This window comes from Marmota marmota, unplaced genomic scaffold (genome assembly GCF_001458135.2).
Source record: "Marmota marmota marmota unplaced genomic scaffold, marMar, whole genome shotgun sequence".
Lineage (NCBI taxonomy): Eukaryota > Metazoa > Chordata > Mammalia > Rodentia > Sciuridae > Marmota > Marmota marmota.
Window position 1 is genome coordinate 18471651 of NW_025999990.1, and position 19399 is coordinate 18491049.

General features: G+C 39.2%; 1 protein-coding gene across 8 annotated transcripts in view; it reads left to right on the forward strand.

Moving 5' to 3' along the window:
• The first annotated feature begins 602 nt into the window (after positions 1–602).
• Dym (dymeclin) overlaps positions 603–19399 on the forward strand; it is a 359511-nt gene continuing 340714 nt past the window's right edge. For 4 of the 8 annotated variants that reach the window (XM_048806241.1, XM_048806247.1, XM_048806246.1 and 1 more), the window contains exons 1-2: positions 636–846; positions 1669–1763. The gene's annotated coding sequence lies outside the window, so the exon portion shown is untranslated. Of the gene's footprint in view, positions 847–1668; positions 1764–2207; positions 2338–19399 lie in introns of all 8 variants that reach the window. The other 4 variants (XM_048806243.1, XM_048806245.1, XM_048806244.1 and 1 more) reach the window with 4 other exon arrangements.

Sequence of the window (19399 nt, forward strand, 5' to 3'; positions counted from 1 at the left end):
TTGTAATGTCAATAATCCTCATGTTTATATTTTAGATGGGGAAACTGTCTAGGAGAGGAAAAGTAATTGCTGAAGAACGTCAATATGGTAACTTCAGCTCATTTGACTTCAACTTCTGTACTTCTGGCACTACACCACATTGATTTTCCTTCCTGTGTGACGGCTCCTGATAATACCGCAGGTAGGTTTAGATCTTACAGTTACTTCCATCAAGTTGTTTTTCCATGGCTCGATTCCTCAGAACCTCCCAAGAAACTATTTTGACATTGGGATTGGTTGTCCTGTTGGAATTAACAGGAGCCTGAGCCTGAATACAGTTAAGGCATCAGGAGCCAAGAGTTTTCCGGCTTTTAGACTCTGCCACGTGGCTGGGCAGTTGCCGGGGAGACGCGGGGACACGAGCCACGCCCGTAGGACTACATTTCCCAGAAGCCCGCGCGCCGCGCGCCATAGGACCGCCCGCCGGCGCGCGCCCCGCTGTTCGGTACCTCGCCGCGTTCTCGGCCGCTTCCCTCTTCTCTCCCCCGCCCCCGGCTCGCACCGACGCGGCAGTGGTTGGAGGCTTAGTCGGAGCCCATTCACATCCGGAGCCCGGCCCGGAGCCGCAAAGACGTGGAAACATGGAGGCCTGAGCCGTGGTGCGCCACCCGTGCTGCGGCGGGACCGCGCTTCTCTGACGCCCTCTTGCAGCCCGCCCTCCGTCCGTGGGTTTGGAAGCGGAGCTCCAGCAGACTGAGACAGGTGGGCTGTGGCGCCGCCCCCGGCAGCGCGGACCCCGGCAGCTCGGCCCCCGCCTCTGGTCAGAGCGGGTTCCGGACACCTCTCCTTCCAGGCCCGCGTCGGGCGGTGAGTGGCAGCTCCGCCACCCCAGGGAGAAGGGACATTCCTCTGCTGGAGGGGACTGGGCCACCCCCAGGGCTGTGCCGAGCCGCGGGATCGGGGCCTGGCTTCCGCCTCCCCTGCGGGCCCGAGGGGGTGTGTGAGGCGAGAGTGTGAGGGGCCTCGGTCCGTCTGGACTGGGAATTGGGGACACCTCAGGGCAGCTCGATGCTTCCGGAGATGGGGTGATGTTGGCTGACAAATGGGCGTGTGATCGGCAGGGTGAGCAGTAGTGTGTGTGTGTGTGTGTGTGTGTGTGTGTTTTGATACATACATTTTTATTGAGATATAATAAAAATTCGCCCTTTAAAAGTATAACTAAAGTACAGCTTGGTGGCTTTTGGCAGATTCCCATAGTTGTACAACCTTACCACTAATTCCAGGACATTTTTCTCACCCCCTAAGAAGCCCCAACCTATTAGCAGCCACTCATCTCTCCGCCCCCTCCACTATCAGTCTTTTCTGTCTCAGTGTAGTTGTCTGAGAAGTTGTTGTTGTTGTTATTTGTATCAGGGTTTGAACCCAAGACGCTTAACCACTGAGCCACAAACCCAATCCTTTTTATTATTTTTATTTTGAGATGGGGTCTCGCTAAGTTCCTTGGGGGCCTCGCTAAATGCTGAGGCTGGCTTTGAGCCCGAGAACCTCCTGCCTCGGCCTCCCAAACTGTTGGTATTAGAGGCCAGGGGCACCGTGCCGGCAGCAATTTTTTTTTTAAATATTTATATTTCAGTTGTACTTGGACACAGTATCTTTGTTTTATTTATTTATTTTTATGTGGTGCTGAAGATCAAACCCAGGGCCTTGCACATACTAGGCGAGCACTCTACCGCTGAGCCACAACCCCAGGAGGATCAATTGTGTTTTAATTGAAGAGTGAAAAGGTAGTTGTTTGTTGAAAGGGGGCGGCAATAGTGGGATTTGAGGCTACTGGGGTGATAAAGCTAATCAAAGTACTTCAAAGGGTGGTACAGTAATACGGCTAGCATAGGAGCCCCAGAAAGATCGACTAGGGGCAGATGGAGTGGGAATCTTTGAAAGGGGATAGTGGAGACTGGTCAAAGGTCCTGTGGAGAGAAAGAGGTGGGCTGTAAGATATGAAAACAGGGGTGGAGACAGTGGAGAGGAGTGTAATTTTGCCCGAGAAACCCAGGTGCTTGGGCTCTGGAGAATTGTAGGTGGAAGGAAGAAATTCTATAGAAACAGGTGAATGGCTGCTGAAGATGAAATTTAAGAATATATGGATTTCTAGAACGATTATCCTGCTTTGGAGTTTTTTTAATTTTAATTTTTAGTTTTTAATAGACCTTTATTTTTTTAATTTATATGTGGTGCTGAGAATCGAACTTAGTGCCTCACACATGATAGGAAAGTGCACTACCGCTGAGCTACCGCCCCAGCCCCTGCTTTGGAGTTTTTATCTTGGCTAATCCTCTTGGCAACTCAGAGATAGTCTGAGTAAGTATGAATATTCCCATTGTGCAGTTGAAGAACCAATTTTTTAGAGGTGACTTGCTTGTGCTTATAAGATTACTAAATGGGGCAAATTGAGTTGAGATTAAGGAATACTTGATAAAACTATCAATGGAAAGTGATAGGGAATTGAGGTCAGGCAATGTTAATAAGATGGCAATTCAACTATTAAGAAGTCTGTATTGTTATGATAGGTCAAGGTTTGTTTTAGTACCTCTTAAATAAAGAAAAGTTCAAATGGGTTGGAAGTGTAGCTCAGTGGTACAGAACTTGCTGAGCATGTATGAGGCCCTGAAAAAAGAAAAATATAAAAAACAAACAGTGAAATAATATATTACATTCCCATGTACCCATTCCCCAGCTCCCACAGTGATTTACTCCTGCCAATTTAGTTTCAGCTATATTCCTATTCATTCCTATCCCCCAACTCCGAATTATTTTAAAGGGGATCTTAGGCATACCATCTCATCTGTAAATATTTCAGTATAAAATATTTATAGATCACACTCTCCTTTTAATATGCTCATAATATCCTTGTCATGCAAAATTTAATAATAAGTCTTAATATCATCTAGAAAGGTTCCTCCCCCCTCCCTGTACTTGGGGTTGAACCCAGAGGTATTCTAGCAGTGAATCATATCCACAGCCCTTTATATTTTTTGAGATAGGGTATTGCTAAGTTACCCAGGCTCTGGAACTTGTGATCTTTCTGCTTAGCCTCCCAAGTAACTGGGATTTCAGGTATATGCCAGTACACCCAGCAGGACTTTTTTTTTTTTTTAAATGTGGTATCCATTTGATACAAGGGGGGAAAACAGTGCAAATACTTTTATGTTTGACTCTGAAGAATATAGTGTAACTGTCTCTTGATTTTTCCAGTAGATCCTGCTGTCCTAACTGTTCCATTTAAAAAAATAAAGTGGCTCATTCAGTGCAAAAAATGTTTGAAGACACATTTGCTAGCTCCCCGCTGCCCTGGCCATTTTTTTCTTTCTTTTTTTTCTGGTACTGGGAATTGAACCCAGATGTGTTTTACCACTGAACTATTATCCCCAGACCTTTTTAAAATTTTTTATTTTGAGGCAGGGTCTTGCTGAGTTGCTGAGTCTGACCTTAAGTCTGTGATCCACCTGCCTCAGCCTCCCAAGTCACTAGGATTGCAGGTGTTGCTGGCTTTTTACTGAATGGAATTTTGTGATGGCAGGAGAGAAATAGAAATGAAATATATTGCAATATGCACAACTAACTCTTATTGTGCTCTAAATATTTGGGCAATTTGATTATGCTTTGATATTTTTATATATTGTGAAAAGTCATTTACTGTGGGTTTAATAGTTTTCTATGGCTGATAATGTATCACCACACATTTAGTGCTTGAAATAACACAGTTGTATTATTTTATACATCTATAGAAGTCCAAAATGAGTCTCAGTGGGTTAAAATCAGTGTGTCAACAAGACTTTGTTCCTTTCTGGAAGTTTCTAGGGGAGAATTAATTTCCTTGCCTCATCCAGCTTCTAGAGGCTGTCACTTTCCTTGGTTTATGTCCCCCTGTCTTTCTCCATCTTCTAAGACACCAGTGATTCATCTTTCTGATCATTTTTCTGTCAACACTTGTCTGACGACAGCTGGGGAAAATTTTCTGCTTTTAAGGACCTAGGTGATGGGATTAGACCTATTTGGATACTCCAGGATAATCTTCCCATGTAAAAATCCTCTATTTAATTACACCTGAAAGGTCCCTTTGCAAGTAACAATCATAGGTTCCATAGATTAAGAAGTGGACAACTTTGGATTTGTTTTTCTGCCTACCACAATGTGTTTTGGAATAGTTTGCTGAGGCTTAAGAAAGTAGGAGGGTTTTTTTGCTTCTGCAAATGCAACAAGAATGCCATCTTTCACATATGATAGTGGATAATGGTTAGAGCTAGAGAGGACTGTTGCCTTTTAATTTTATGTCATGCTGAGAATGAAACCCAGGGCCTCATACATGCTAAGCAAGTGTTCCCCCACTAAGCCACAACCGCAGCCCTGAACATATGGTTTTAATAGGGCATATTCATTGCTTGGAAGGTATTTACAGAATTGTCTTTTAGCATATCATCACACTACAGACTGATCACTAACAATTGAGGGTTAGGTGGAAGTTCCTCATTACATAGCTAAATGGTTTCTGAAATGTGGAAATTTCTTTTTGTACTTGAATTGAGGTCTGAAAAATGCTATTGGAAATGTACTTTGATTTTGGAGAATGTATTTGCTGTATATTTGTGTGGGAATGGAGACCTCATTTTTGTTTTTATTTTTTATTTCTGGTACCATGGAGGGAATCCAGGGGCATTTGACCACTGAACCACATCCCTAGTCCTTTTTAATATTTTTATTTAGAGGCAGAGTTTCACTGAGTTGCTAAAGCTGGCTTTGAACTTGGGTCCTTTTGCTTTAGCCTCCTGAGCTGCTGAGATTACAGGTATATGCCATTGTGCCTGGCTTCTTGTTATTTATTTATTTATTCAATACAAAGACTGAACCCGGGGGTGTTTAGCCAGGAGCCATATCCCCAGCCATATCTATTTTTGAGAATAGATTGTTTACAGCCTCGCTAAATTGCAGAGGCTGACTTCAAACCTGCTGTCCTCCTGCCTCAGCTTTCCAAGCTGCTGGGATTATAGGCATGTGCCTATAATTGTTTTTTTTTTTTCTTTTAAATATTTTTATTTGTAGATGAACACAATATCTTTAATTAATTTATTTATTTTTATGGTGCCAAGAATTGAACCCAGTTCCTCACATGTGCTAGGCAAGTGCTCTACCATTAAGCCATAAACCCAACCCCTCTTGTTTTAATTTTAGACAGCATAGGAAGCATATAAAACAACTTAATGTTACTTATGATTCAAGCAATGTTGGTTGTTCCTGAAGTGACTTCAAGAGGTTTTATAAATAAGCAATGTGGTCTTCTGATTTTAGTTTGAATTCATTAAGAATTACTATCAAGTCTGCAGCAAAAATTCATTTCCACACACTTTATTATTATTATTATTTTTTTCCACACACCTTGCAGTTTATAGGGGTTGTAAAATTTGTTAGGCTAAGCCTTTTTTGCTCCATAGGTTTTTTTCACCACCATCGATTATTACACATCTTAGCAGGTTCTGCTTTAGATTCTCCTGAGTTAATATTTTTAAAATTAGTTTTGAAAATATTCATGGTTGTAATCATTCCATATGGACTGTAACTTGAGTAACTTTTCACTGAAGGATTCAGATGTTAAAGATGTTTGTTTTCTCTGGACACATTTCTTTGGCTGCTGTAATCTAATACAATTTAACTCACTATTGATAAATGTCTTTGTTTACTTGATTAACAAATTAGCCATTTGGAAATGTGCTTTGGCTGTAGCCTCATAGTAATTTTTTATTTTTGGGAAGACATTCTGTTGTGATGATTTACCTTGTGTTACATTTTCCCATTCTCCTCGTCATTGCTCTCATGTGTTGGGAGTGAGTGGTGTGGTTGGGCAACTCAGGATATTGTGACAGATGCTTAGTCGGCTAATGTTTCCTATGTAGTATTCTTTAGCACAGCTATGGTGCTGGATGTCTAATTAGATTAAGAAAGCTATACTTAACTGTAAGTTGAACGTATGGCATCAGAGTTTACTTTTTTGTGTGTTGACATGATTATACTCACTAATAAAAAATAATCATAGTATGGCAATATGCATGACACTTGAAATACTGTTGAGTTGTTGTTATTACACTTATTTTTGCTGTACTGGGGATTGAACCCAGGCCTTGCACATACTAGGCAAGTGCTCCACCACTGAGCTATACCCCGAGCACCTTTCTAAAATTTTGAGACAAGGGTCTTGCCAAATTGCCAAGGCTGGCCTCAAACTTTCAATTCTTCTGCCTTGACCTCCTGAGTGCTGGGATTATAGGCATGTACCACCATGCCTGGCTAATATTGTTGAGTTGTAACTTGTCATGGAGAAGTGTGGTCTGCTGAGTAGTGGTATAAAGAGCTGAGGATGCCACACATAGTCTCTGTAACAACTCCTCATCTCTGCTGTCACATCAGAAATACAGCTACAGACAGTATGTAAACAAAGGAGCATGGTTGTGTTATATGACTTTCTAGATGGACACTGAAATTTTAATCTCTACATGTCACAAAATATTATTTGTTTTTTTCCCCCCCCCTCAGCCATTTAAAAATATAAAAATCAGTCTTTGGGCAGCAGGCTCGATTTGGTCCTTGGGTCATCATTTGCTGACCCATGATCTAGGCAGTGAGAATAACAGTACCACCTCCTGGATTGAGGTGAAGGATGGATCAGTCGGTGTGTGTGAGACACTGGGAGTCGTCCCTGGGGGACATAGTAGGTGCTATATAATGTTTTTTATTATTACTGTTGGTGTTTTTATTATTCTCTCTAAGGATATTACTTTTAGGTTTTGATTTTGTCTTAGAATCTTGTTTTCTGTGATCCCGTTCTTCAGTTTGTTTTGGCTTCTGTATTTCATGTTGGAGGCTTTCATTACAAATTAATGATTTTGCCTGTCTTTTCTTGAGATTGAGATGCGCCCCCCAACCCCCAGCCCTGCCTCCCATATTGGTTGGAAGCTTTTTGTGTAAGTGGATTTTGTTGAGTGGTGGGCATTGCCATAAGGTGGTAAGCAGTGCTTTAAGTATGGGAGGGAGGAATCCTAAATGTCCTTGGGACCCATTCAGTTTCTCTTGAGAAGAATCCTCCAATCTCTTGCCTCAGAGCATGGGAAACCCACTGTGTAACTGTGTAGCCAATTGAGGTTATCTTCATTCTTGTAGTTTCATCCTCCACCTCATTACCTTCCCAACCTTGGCCCTGGAGTCCCAGATCCTTCTAGCCAGCTTCGTTCAGAAAGCGCACTTAACAGCTCCTCCTGGGGATGGGGACACGGCCCCCTGTACCTTGCCTCTTTTCTCTTGTGCTTTGACTTGGTCTGTAGCCTTCTCAGGATTCCACGTGGTGATCTACTTGCTTGTTACTGTCCCTCTTTGCAAGCACTTAGGTTGGGGCCTCCTCAACTTTGTGGGTTTGGTTACACTCTTCTGTCACCTTTCCATCTTCCACACCTCCCCTGATTACATATATATGTTTTTTCTTTTCGGTGCTGAATATTGAACCTAGGACCTTAGGCATGCTAAGCAAGCATTCTGCCCCTGAGCTAAATATCTAGGCCCTGATCTTATTTTTGTGGCATGTCTTTTAATTTTCACTGTTCTCATTTACTGGTGTGGCATACCCAAGTGTACTTATTATAGCACTTAAAACATAGCAGCCTTTCAGTAGATTCTATTACTTGATGAACTTAGGATGCCTATGGCATTCAACATGTCCTGTGGCTAGTGACCATTGGCCATTACTTTGGTTTCCTATTTCAACTTAGATTTTTCTCCTTAACCCTTTAAATTCCAAGTTTTCAATTCTGTGAACATAATATTCAAATATTATTTCAAAGTTATAAATGGTATATTGGTTGCTCCATTTAAGTTTGTTTGTTTAGTACCAGGGAGTGAACTCAGCCACTGGACCACTGAGCCATACCCCCAGCCCTATTTTGTATTTTATTTAGAGACAGGGTCTCACTGAGTTGCTTAGTGCCTCGCCATTGCTGAGGCTGCCTTTGAACTTGCAATTCTCTGGTCTCAGCCTCCTGAGTCACTGGGATTATAGGTATGTACCACTGCGCCTGGCTCCATTTAAGTTTTTATAGGTGTTCCACATCTGGGACCTTGGGACAAAATGGGTTAAAGTCTTTTGAGCATAAATTGGGTATATACATATTTGTTTCTTTTTTAGGAGACAGGAAAATTGTTTTGCGATATTTTGGAATATTTGATGGTTTCTTTATGGAGCAAATATAGCTTTTGATTTATGTTTTCTCAAACTAGAATGGGACAAAGTGCACTATGGTGTTGTTTACTTATTTTGAAGATGTTAGGACAGAATTTGGCTATTATGGATTTTCATATTCACTAATGTTTATTTCCCATTAAGGCATATTGGGTTAGGAGATAGTGAATCGCTACACAAAAAAGAAGAGATTTAATTTTATATTTATAGTAAATATTTCACAAATTACATAGAACACATTGAGCATACCATCTCTTGCTTCACTGTATAGTTGTGGCCCATGATGGTAAAATTGACTTGGGAAAGTAATTGATCTCCTGAGAAGTTTGATAAGGGTTAGACAGCCAGACAAGGCATATAGGAAGGGTAGTTAAATTCTAAATGAGTAGTGAAGTGAGTGCTCTAGGATTACAGAGGGAAAAAGAGGATCATGCTGTGAGGAAGTGAGCAGGGTTGAAGGTGTGTGGAACAGGTGCAGGGCTGTTGAAAGACACACCTGAGTGGCAGGAGGAGAGGTGTGGATGAACACCAAAGACACTAAGACAACTTTACCTTTGTTATGACACTTACTTGCAAATTAAGGTTTACAGAGCACTTGTATCAAAAATCACATTTTTAAAAAATGGAGATGCCTATGCCTTACCTTGCCATTATGAATTTTGGCTCCAAGAATTTGTAATTTTAACCGCATGCTCCTCAGTTATTTCTGCACATATCTAAGTTTTAGTACCACAGGTTTGGAGAGTAGTTGTCTATATGTGAGATTATAGAATGTCAGTATTTAGTCTTTCTAGTAATGAAGAATTTATTCATTGAATGTTTTTGAGCTGGTTAATGAAATGATGAAAGTAGTGATTTTGCTAATATTAAAAATAAATTATATTTGATCATTTATTTGACTGCGCTTTCTCTGTGCCAGGTCCTTTATTAAGTGCTTGCATACATCATTTTGCTTGATTCTCAGAAAATCTTATGAGCCCTAAGTATGGATATTTTTTTCTTGTTATACTATGGGATTTTATAAGTGTTAAAATGGATATTCAAACTTGAGCTATATAGATTTAGTGTGGTCTATCTCATACTAAAACCTTTGGTCTCACTTGCTATGCTGGACTGAATTTTCTGTTTTATAAGGATTAATTTAGTGGTGGAATGTAGAAAGTGAGTCAAAAATTGAGAGATTGGAAGCAAAGAAATTAGGATACTGTTGCACTAAATCATGTGAGATTATAGAAACACATTGAGCATACCATCTTTTGCTGGCATGGGCTACATGGAGGTAGTACATTATAAAGGAAGAGCTGGATTTAGCCATCTCTTCATAAAAATCAACTCAAAATAGATTGAAGATCTAGAAGTTAGATCAGAAACTATGCAACTCCTAGAGGAAGACATAGGGTCAACACTCTAGTATATAGGCACAGGCAGTAGCTTTCTCAGTTGTACATGTTGTAGAAGAACCTATAGGACTTGATGATGTCATTGGAGAGTCAGCCTAGTAAAGTGGTAAAGACCAAGGACTCTGGAATTAGATTGCTTGGGTTCAAATCCTGGCTTGGCCATCATCCCAGGATCTCTGGGACTCTGGTCAAATTACTTATGTCCCCTGTGCTTTAGTTTCCTCATTTCTAAATTGAGATAATAGTACCCACCTCTTAGGATTGATCCAAGGACTATATGAGTCAATAATTGTAAAGCACTAAACTAGTTTCTGGCATATAGACTAGAAATAAGAAATGTAAACAAATTGATTAAACAAAAGCGCCATTACACATACTGTTCCCTTTGTCTCAGATTTTCTATATTCCCATGGCTGCTTTATTTTTCTCTTTCCACATTTTTTATTGGTGCATTATAGTTATACATAATGATGGAATTTGTTGTTATATATATGTACATGCACACAATATAACAATATACTTTGGCCAATATCACACCCCAGTCCTTTCCCCCCCTCCTTTCCTTCTGCCCCTGATCCCTTTCCTCTACTGATCTCCCTTTGATTTTTAGTCCCCTATCTTTCTTTTCCTTTTTCCTCTGTAGCATCCACATAGGAGAGACAACATATGACCCTTTCTTTATGGATGAGTAAAACTCCATGGTGTATATATTCATTTATCCATTAATGGATACCTAGGTTGGTTACATAGTTTAGCTATTGTGAATTGTGCTGCCATAAACATGGGTATGCATGTGCCACTGTAGTATGATGACTTTAATTCTTCAGGATAAATACCAAGGACTCTTACAGATGGGTCATATAGTGGCTCCATTCCTGGTCTTTTGAGGAACCTCCATACTGATCTCCATAATGGTTGTACTAATTTTACAGTCCTACCAAGAGTGTAAAAGAGTTCCTTTTTCTTCACATCCTCTCATTATTCATTATTATTTCTATTCTTTTTTATTATTGTATTCTTGATGACTGATAATCTGACTGGTGAGGTGAAATCTCATTGTAGTTTTTTATTTTTTTAGTTTTCGGCAGACACAACATCTTTGTTTGTATGTGGTGCTGAGGATCGAACCGGGGCCGCACGCATGCCAGGCGAGCGTGCTACCACTTGAGCCACATCCCCAGCCCTCATTGTAGTTTTGATTTGCGTTTCCCTAATTGCTAGTGATGTTGAACATTTTTTACATGTATTTATTGACTAATTGTATTTCTTCTTTTGGGAAGTGTCTGTTAATTCATTTGTCCATTTATTATTTGGGTTTTTTTGGTATTAAGTTTTTTTTTTTTTATCTCTCTATGTATTCTGGATATTAATCCTCTGTAAAAAGAGTAGTTAGCAAAGATTTTCTCCCATTTTGTATGTTCTGTCTTCACATTCCTGATTGCTTCCTTTGCTGCGCAGAGGCTTTTTAACTTGATGCCATCCCATTTATTAACTCTCAGCATTATTTCCTAAACTTTAGAGGTCCTGTTGAAAAAGTTGTTGCCAGTGCCTATATGCTTGGAGTGGTAACCCTGTGTTTTCTTCTAGAAATTGCATAGTTTATGGGTCTAACTCCTAGGTCTTTGATCCATTTTGAGTTGGTTTTTGTGTGGAGTGAGAGATAAGGATCTAGTTTCATTCTTCTACATACGAGAACCAAATTTCCCTGCACCATTTGTTAAAAATGTTTTGTTTTTTTCAATGCATAGTTTTGGCACTTTTGTCAAGGATCAGATGACTGTATCGGTGTGGGTTTGTCTCTGTGTCTTCTATTCCCTACCATTGGTCTATGTGTCTGTTTTTATGCCAGAATCATACAGTTTTCTGTTACCATAGCTCTGAAGTATAATTTGAAGTCAGGTACTGTGATGTCTCCAGCATTGCTTTTTTGGCTTAGAATTGCTTTGGCTATTCTGGGTCTTCTATTCTTCCAAATGAATTTTATGACTGTTTGTTCTAGTTTTGTGAAGAATGTCATTGGTATTTTGATGGGGATCTATTGCTTTTTTGGGGTTGGGAGGAGGTACCAAGGATTGAACCTGGGGATACTTAACCAACTGAACCACATCTCCATCCCTTTTGATTTTTAAATTTTGAGACAAGGTTAAGTGTGACTGAGTTACTGAGGCAGGCTTTGAACTTTCAATCTTGCTGCCTTAGCCTCCTGAGCTGCTGGGATTACAGGTGTTGTCCACTGTGCCCAGTGATCCATATCTCTTTGTATATAAACAACTCCATTGCAGCACTTAACCATATTGTATTTTAGTAATTTATTGGCATATTGTTTTTCCCATTAGGATTTTAGTTTATTAATGGCAGAAGCCCAGTTTTATTCATTGTTGTGTTTTTAGTAATCATCCTAACACCTAGAATTTATAGTACATATGTGATAGGTATTTGTGGAAGAGCACTTGGTTTTGTGAGTGAGATTATATGAACCAAGAATGCTGATAACATTGATAGACGTAGTGACTTTTCAAATGGTTTTGTATTTTGGGGGACAAAAGATAGTCTATTTTAAGATTTAATATGATATAATGACATCAAATTGTAATATCAAGCAAGATTTATGGTTGAGTTTTGACTAAGAGTTGAAGATTGAACAAATAGTAGTAGGATCACTCATATAGAGATGGTAACACAAGCCAGGAGTACATTCATATTCTTCCTGAAGGATAAGAAAGCATACTCCCCTTAACTATTGCTTTTTAACTTTATAACATGTTTATTGTTGGAAAAAAATCAAGCAGTACTGGACATAAAGTGAAGGCCCCTTCCCCAGGTTGCAGCCCCATTTTTCAGAGGTAAGTGGTCTTGAAATGTTGCTTATGCCTCCTGTGAGCGATTTATAAGCATCCTATATGAACTGCATGTTTATCAACTCACAGTGGATCAAGGACCACTTTGAGTAGACCAGAGACCCTGTGCCTACTATAAGAAAAAGTAGGCTCAAATCTCCATCATGTTGGCTTGGGAACTGAATTCCTCAAACAAACAAACAAACAAAAAAACTCCTAAAGTGCAAGAAGTAAAATCATAAATCAATAAATGAAATGGTTTCAAACTAAAAAGCTTCTTCATAACAAATGAAACATTCAAGAATGTGAAGAGAGAGCCTACAGAATGAGAGAAAATCTTTGCCACCTGTACCTCAGATAGAGCATTTATCTCTAGGATATATAAAGAACTCAAAAAACTTAACAGCAAAAAACAAATAACCCAATCAATAAATGGGCTAAGGAACTGAACAGACACTTCACAGAAGAAGAAATGTAATTGATCAACAAACATGAAAAAATGTTCAGCAATTAGAGAAACACAAATCAAAACTAAGATTTCATCTCACTCTAGTCAGAATGGCAATTATCAAGAATATAAGCAACAATAAATGTTGGAGAGGATGTGGGGGAAAATGTAGACTCGTATATTGCTTGTGGGAGAGCAAATTGGTGTAGCATTCTGAAAAGCAGTATGGAGATTCCTTAGAAAACTTGGAATGGAAACACCAGCTATCCCTCTCCTCAGTCTATACCCAAAGGACTTAAAATCAGCACACTAGAGTGATGTAGCCACATCAATGTTTATAGCAGCTCAATTCACAATAGCTAAACTATGGAACCAACCTGGATGCCCTTCAATAGATGAATGAATAAAGAAACTGTGGTATATATACACAATGGAATACTACTCAGCATTAAAAGAATAAAATTATGGCATTTGCTAGTAAATGGATGGAACTAGAGAATATCATGCTAAGTGAAGTAAGCCAATCCCGGCCAAATGTTTTTTTTGATAAGCGGATGATCAAAGTGGTGGGTGTGGGGTGGGTGTGGTGGTGCAAGCCTGTAATCCCAGCACCTGCGTGGGGGGTGCTGAAACAGGCAGATTGCAAGTTCAAAGCCAGCCTCAGCAAAAATGAGGCACTAACCAACTCAGTGTGACCATGTCTCTAAATAAAATACAAAATAGAGCTGGGGATGTGGTTCAGTGGTTGAGTGCTCTGAGTTCAATCACTGGTACCCTAAAAACAAACAAACAAAAAAACATAGTGGGGGGTAAGGGAAGAATGAAGGAACTTTGGATTGCGCAGAAGGGAGTGAGAAGAGGGGTGGGGTTGTGGGGATTGGAAGGACTATAGAATGAGACTGACATTATTACCCAATATACATGTATGATTACACTACCATTGTGACTCTGCACCACGTACAGCCAGAGGAATGAGAACTTGTGCTCCATTTGTGTACAACAAATACATTCTACTGTCATGAATTATTAATTAGAACAAATTAAGAATTTAAAAATAATATACATGTATGATTACACTACCATTGTGACTCTGCACCATGTACAGCCAGAGGAATGAGAACTTGTGCTCCATTTGTGTACAATGTGTCAAAATGCATTCTACTGTCATGAATTACTAATTAGAACAAATTAAGAATTTAAAAATAATTCAAGGAATAATAAATGTTGGCAAGGATATGGGGAAAAAGGCACACTTGTACATTTCTGGTGGGACTGCAAATTGGTGCAACCACTATGGAAAGCAGTATGGAGATTCCTCAGAAAATTTGGAATGGAACCACCATCTTACTCAGTTATTCTACCCCTTAGCATACCCAAAGGAGTTAAACTTAGTATACTACAGTTATGCAGCCACATCAATGTTTATAGCAGTTCAGTTCACAATAGCTAAGTTATGGAACCCACCTAGGTGCCTTTCAACAGATGATGAATAAAGAAAATGTGGTACATATACTCAGTGGAATATTACTCAGCTATAAAGAAGAATGAAATTATGGCACTTGCCGGTAAATGGATGGAACTGGAGACTATTGTGCTAAGTGAAATAAGCCAATCCCAAAAAAATCAAAGGACGAATATTATTTCTGATATATGGTTGCTAACTAACCATAAGTGAGTGGGAGAGTAGAATTCACTGGATTAGACAAAGGGGAATGAAGGGAAGGGAGTGTGGACAAGAATAGGAAAGATAGTAAATGAATCGGACATGACTTTCCTGTGTTCATATATGAATACATGACCTGTTTAACTCCACATCATGTACAACCACAAAAATTGGACGTTAATTATACTCCATGTATGTTTGGTATGTCAAAATACATTCTACTGTCAATTATAACTGAAAAAGAACAGACTGGAGCAGTGGTGCATGTCTGTAATTCCAGCTGCTTGGAAGGTTGAGACAGGCAGATTGGGAGTTCAAAGCCAGCCTCAGCAACTTAGCAAGGCCCTAAGCAACTCAGTGAGACACTGTCTCTAAAAATACAAAAAGGGTTGGGGATGTGGATCAGTAGTTTAGTGCCCCTGGGTTCAATCCCTAGTACCAGAAAATTAAAAATAAAAACATAAAAAGAACAAATAAAAAAATTAAGTTCATGTTTATTTACATAAATGAGAGCCTACTCGTGTTTCACCCCTCTCTCTCTCTCTCTCTCTCTCTCTCTCTCTCTCTTTTGCTACTGGGAGTTAAACCCAGGGTTGCTTAATCACTGAGCCACATCCCTAGCCCTTTTTTAAATTTTATTTTGAGACGGGGTCTCCCTAAGTTGCTTAGTGTCTTGCTAAATTGCTGAGGCTATCTTTTAACTTGTGATCCTCCTGCCTCAGCCTCTGGAGCCTCTGGGATTAAAGTTGTGTGTCTCATTCTTTTCATTGTCTGCAGAGTATTCCACAATGCAGTTAATCCCCACAGTGATCATTTGGGTTGTTATTGCAAGCAATATGATATGATTGATATCTGCATGCATAGAACTTGTCACCTTTTATGAGTTTACCCATGGGGTAATAAGTTTTTAAAAACAAAATTGTTGTTACAAACAGCAGGTACACTTAACTTTTGATAGATATTGCCAAATAGCTACACACTATTGGTCTGTTTATTTACTACTCTCACACTGTCATTAAGGTTTTTAAGCTAATCTGTGGGGTAAAACGGATTCCTTATTGCTTAATTAACACATTTTACTCCTAATTTAGGCTGAAGATCTTTTCACATGTTTACTAGTGTTGGGACCTTGGCTATTTTTTTTTTGGGGGGGGAGGTATTTTCTTTTAGCAGTATTCTGTAGGTTAATTAGGAATAAGGAAGAAATAAAAGATAAAAAGCTTGATTCATGGCTTTCAGGAATAATCTACCTGGGGAGATAGAAAGGTAACATTTCAAAGGCCATCTTTTACGTGGTGGGAGCTTTAGGGAATTGTGAATTGAAAGGGGAAACTGAGTTTAAAAAGCATGAGTATTTTAGGAATATTGCTAGAACTGGCCTTTGGTCAGAGGTGGGAGCCAGGAGAGATTTGAAGATAGGATCAAGTATGGGCAAATTTAGAGAAAATAGCTGAAAGCCAAGGAAGTCTTCTGGTACAGTAAGAGAGTAGAGGCACTAGCTAGGAGGATTCTTTGGAGGTGATGGAACAGTGGGCTTTTTAAGTTCCATCTCATTCTGGTTTTCATTGATAAGACCATAGGAGCAGGTGATTTTGTGTGTGTGTGTGTGTGTGTGTGTGTGTGTGTGTAATCCTTGGCATGAATCATTGGAGGATAGATGTCATTGGAACTCAGCTTTGATTTTGTTTTCTCTGGGGGTAGGGAGCATGTGGAGCTTGCTGCCAGAGGCCCTCAGTAACTAGTTCTCTTTTGCTAGGCTGAACTTTTTCCACCTGGGCATTTCAGCTGCTCATGCATTGGCTTCACTAGCTGTTCTCAGCCAATAGTGCCCTCATGTTCTGCCTGGGCTGGGGTGAATGCCCAGGGTATTCTGGCCAGGCCTTTTAGTAGCCCCTGGGCTCTGGCCTTTCTGCCTGTGGGCAGGAATTACTGTTCTCACACTTTGTGATGGTGCCCTTGGAAGCTCTTGTACCTTTTCTGGGATGCCATTTCTCTTTTTAACCAACTTAAGCTGTTTTCTATTTTATGAGGATTTCTCAATGCTTGTGATCTCCTGTGATTTCTTTTTATTTTATTTTATTTTTTAAGACAGGGTCTTATTAAGTTATGAGGCTGGCCTCAAACTTGGGTCCTTCTGCTTCAGCCTTCTGAGTAGCTGGGATTACAGGCACAGGTCATGGTACTTAATTTCCTTGTGAATTTTTGAGCATGGCTGTTTATTCATTGACTATTTAAAAACCAAAACCAAAACAAAAAACCTCCTACATTATTTCTAGGGTTTAGTGAGAAAAGAGGAGAAGGAGACCCTGCCCTTTGTGTCAGTAACCTGTCTTTTTGTTGTATTCTGTCTAGTATCTCCTGATATACTTGCAGTCTTTATTTATATTGTTGTTTTGGAATGATTTCACAGTGGTCCTGGTCTGAACACTTATTTTGATTTAATACCTAACTTTGTGGTCTACCCTAGCAGTTTTGAAAGTAAAGTTTATCCTGTAAATTCCAACAGAAAATAGGCAAAGGATATGAACAGGCAATGACTTCATTCTCAGTAAGAAATGCGTAAATTAAGGGGTTGGGGCTGTGGCTCAGCAGTAGCAAGCACACTTGCCTGGTATGTGTGAGGCACTGGGTTAGATTCTCAGCACCTCATATAAATAAATAAAATAAAGGTCTGTCAACAACTGAAAAAAAAAAAGAAATATGTAAATTAAAACTGTAAATAAGAATTTTCGCATATTAGTTGGTAAGGATCATACACTTTGTAGAAACAGGCATTGCTGTAGGAGTGCAAATTGGTTTAGCCACTATGGAAGGCAAGTAGGCAGTACCCATCAACACTAAAGATGCACATGGCCATTGACCCATGTTTCTTTTTCTCTAGATTTATCATACCTGAGTACTCATATGTGTGTGAAATGTCAAGTGACTGTATATGATATAAATAATACTTATCTGTTATTGGAGAATTTTTGGTAATAACAAAATCTGTAAATTATGTAAATTTTCATCACTGTCATTATATATATATATGTATGTATGTATGTGTATATATATATATATATATATATATATATATATATATATATGGATATATAGTTGTAAAAGGAATGAAGTGCTTTATGTATAGAAAGGAAGAAAGGAAATAATTTCTAGTATGTACTGATAGGTGTTAATAGCAAAGTAAAGAGGCATATATCATGTGCCATGGTTGTGTAAAAAGAACAAATACATATGTTTGTGCATAGAATATTTGTGGAACTGTGCCCAAGAAACTGGTATTGTTTTCTCTGAGTTGAGAAACTAGATGGTTAGGACATGGAAAATGAGGGGGACACTTTCTACTATATGTCCTTTAAGTTTTATATTTTGTACCATGTGTATTGCTGATTCAAAAAATAAAAATAACAAGTCTGACTTAAATTTCTTCGTTAGGCTTCTATGAAGTATTGTTTCTCATTGTTGCCTTGTCTAGGATGGGAAGGGAGTTGATTTTAAAATGAAATTTTGTTCTTTTGAAAATCTAGCATTCATATACAATGCTAAATTCCCAAAGTAAATTGTTTTAATTGATTGCTTTTAAGTTGCTACACAAAAAGTAAAATACTGGCCTACTTAATTCAGAACAAATTGCTCTGGTTTCTCATTTATTTTGATTTGGTGTCCTTTTTAGATTTTTAATTTAAATGAGGCATAGAGAGGCAAAATTGATTCTGTCGTAGAGTCAGGAGAAGCTGTACTTAAACTACATGTGCCAGTAAACCAAACTCTCTCAACTAGCCTAGTGTGACCCATACACTTAGAGGTTTTATCCAGTGCACTAATGTCAGACCTACAGTGTTAACTGCTAATTAACAAAGAGTGCCTGGTAAATAGCAGATTGTAAACAAGTCATCAAGGTAATTTTTTATTTATTTATTTTAATTTTTAATTTTTTTTTATTAGCTACACATGACATTACAATGATCTTGGCAATTCATACATTTGAATCATTGGGGTATAATTTCTCATTTTTCTGATTGTACAGATTGCAGAATCACACTGGTCATAGAGTCACCTATATACATACAGCAAACATATTGTCTATTCTGTTCTGCTGCCCTTCCTATCCCCCCTACTCCACCCCTCCTCTCCCATCCTTTCTCTCTATCCAATCTAATGTGACACACTTTTTTTTTTCTTTTTCTCATCACAACATCATACATGTATTCTGTATAATGATGAGGTTCTCCTTCCATCTTCCCCCTCTCCCTCTTTTTCCTTCCCACCTCTCTTCCCTATTTAGTGGTAGTCGTCTTCTCATGCTCTTCCTCCCTATCCCATTTTGAGTCATCCCCTTATATCAGAGAAGACATTCGGCATTTGTTTTTTAGGGATTGGCTAACTTCACTTAGCATAATCTGCTCTAATGCCATCCATTTCCCTGCAAATGCCATGATCTTGTTATTTTTTAGCGCTGAGTAATATTCCATTGTGTATAAATGCCACATTTTTTTAATCCATTCATCTATTGAAGGGCATCTAGGTTGGTTCCACATTCTAGCTATTGTGAATTGTGCTGCTATAAACATTGATGTGGCTGTGTCCCTGTAGTATGCTCTTTTTAGGTCTTTTGGGTATAGTCCGAGAAGGGAAATAGCTGGGTCAAATGGTGGTTCCATTCCCAGCTTTCCAAGGAATCTCCATACTGCTTTCCAAATTAGCTGCACCAATTTGTAGTCCCACCAGCTATGTATGAGTGTACCCCCCCCCCCCATCCTCGCCAGCATTTATTGTTGTTTGACTTCATAATGGCTGCCA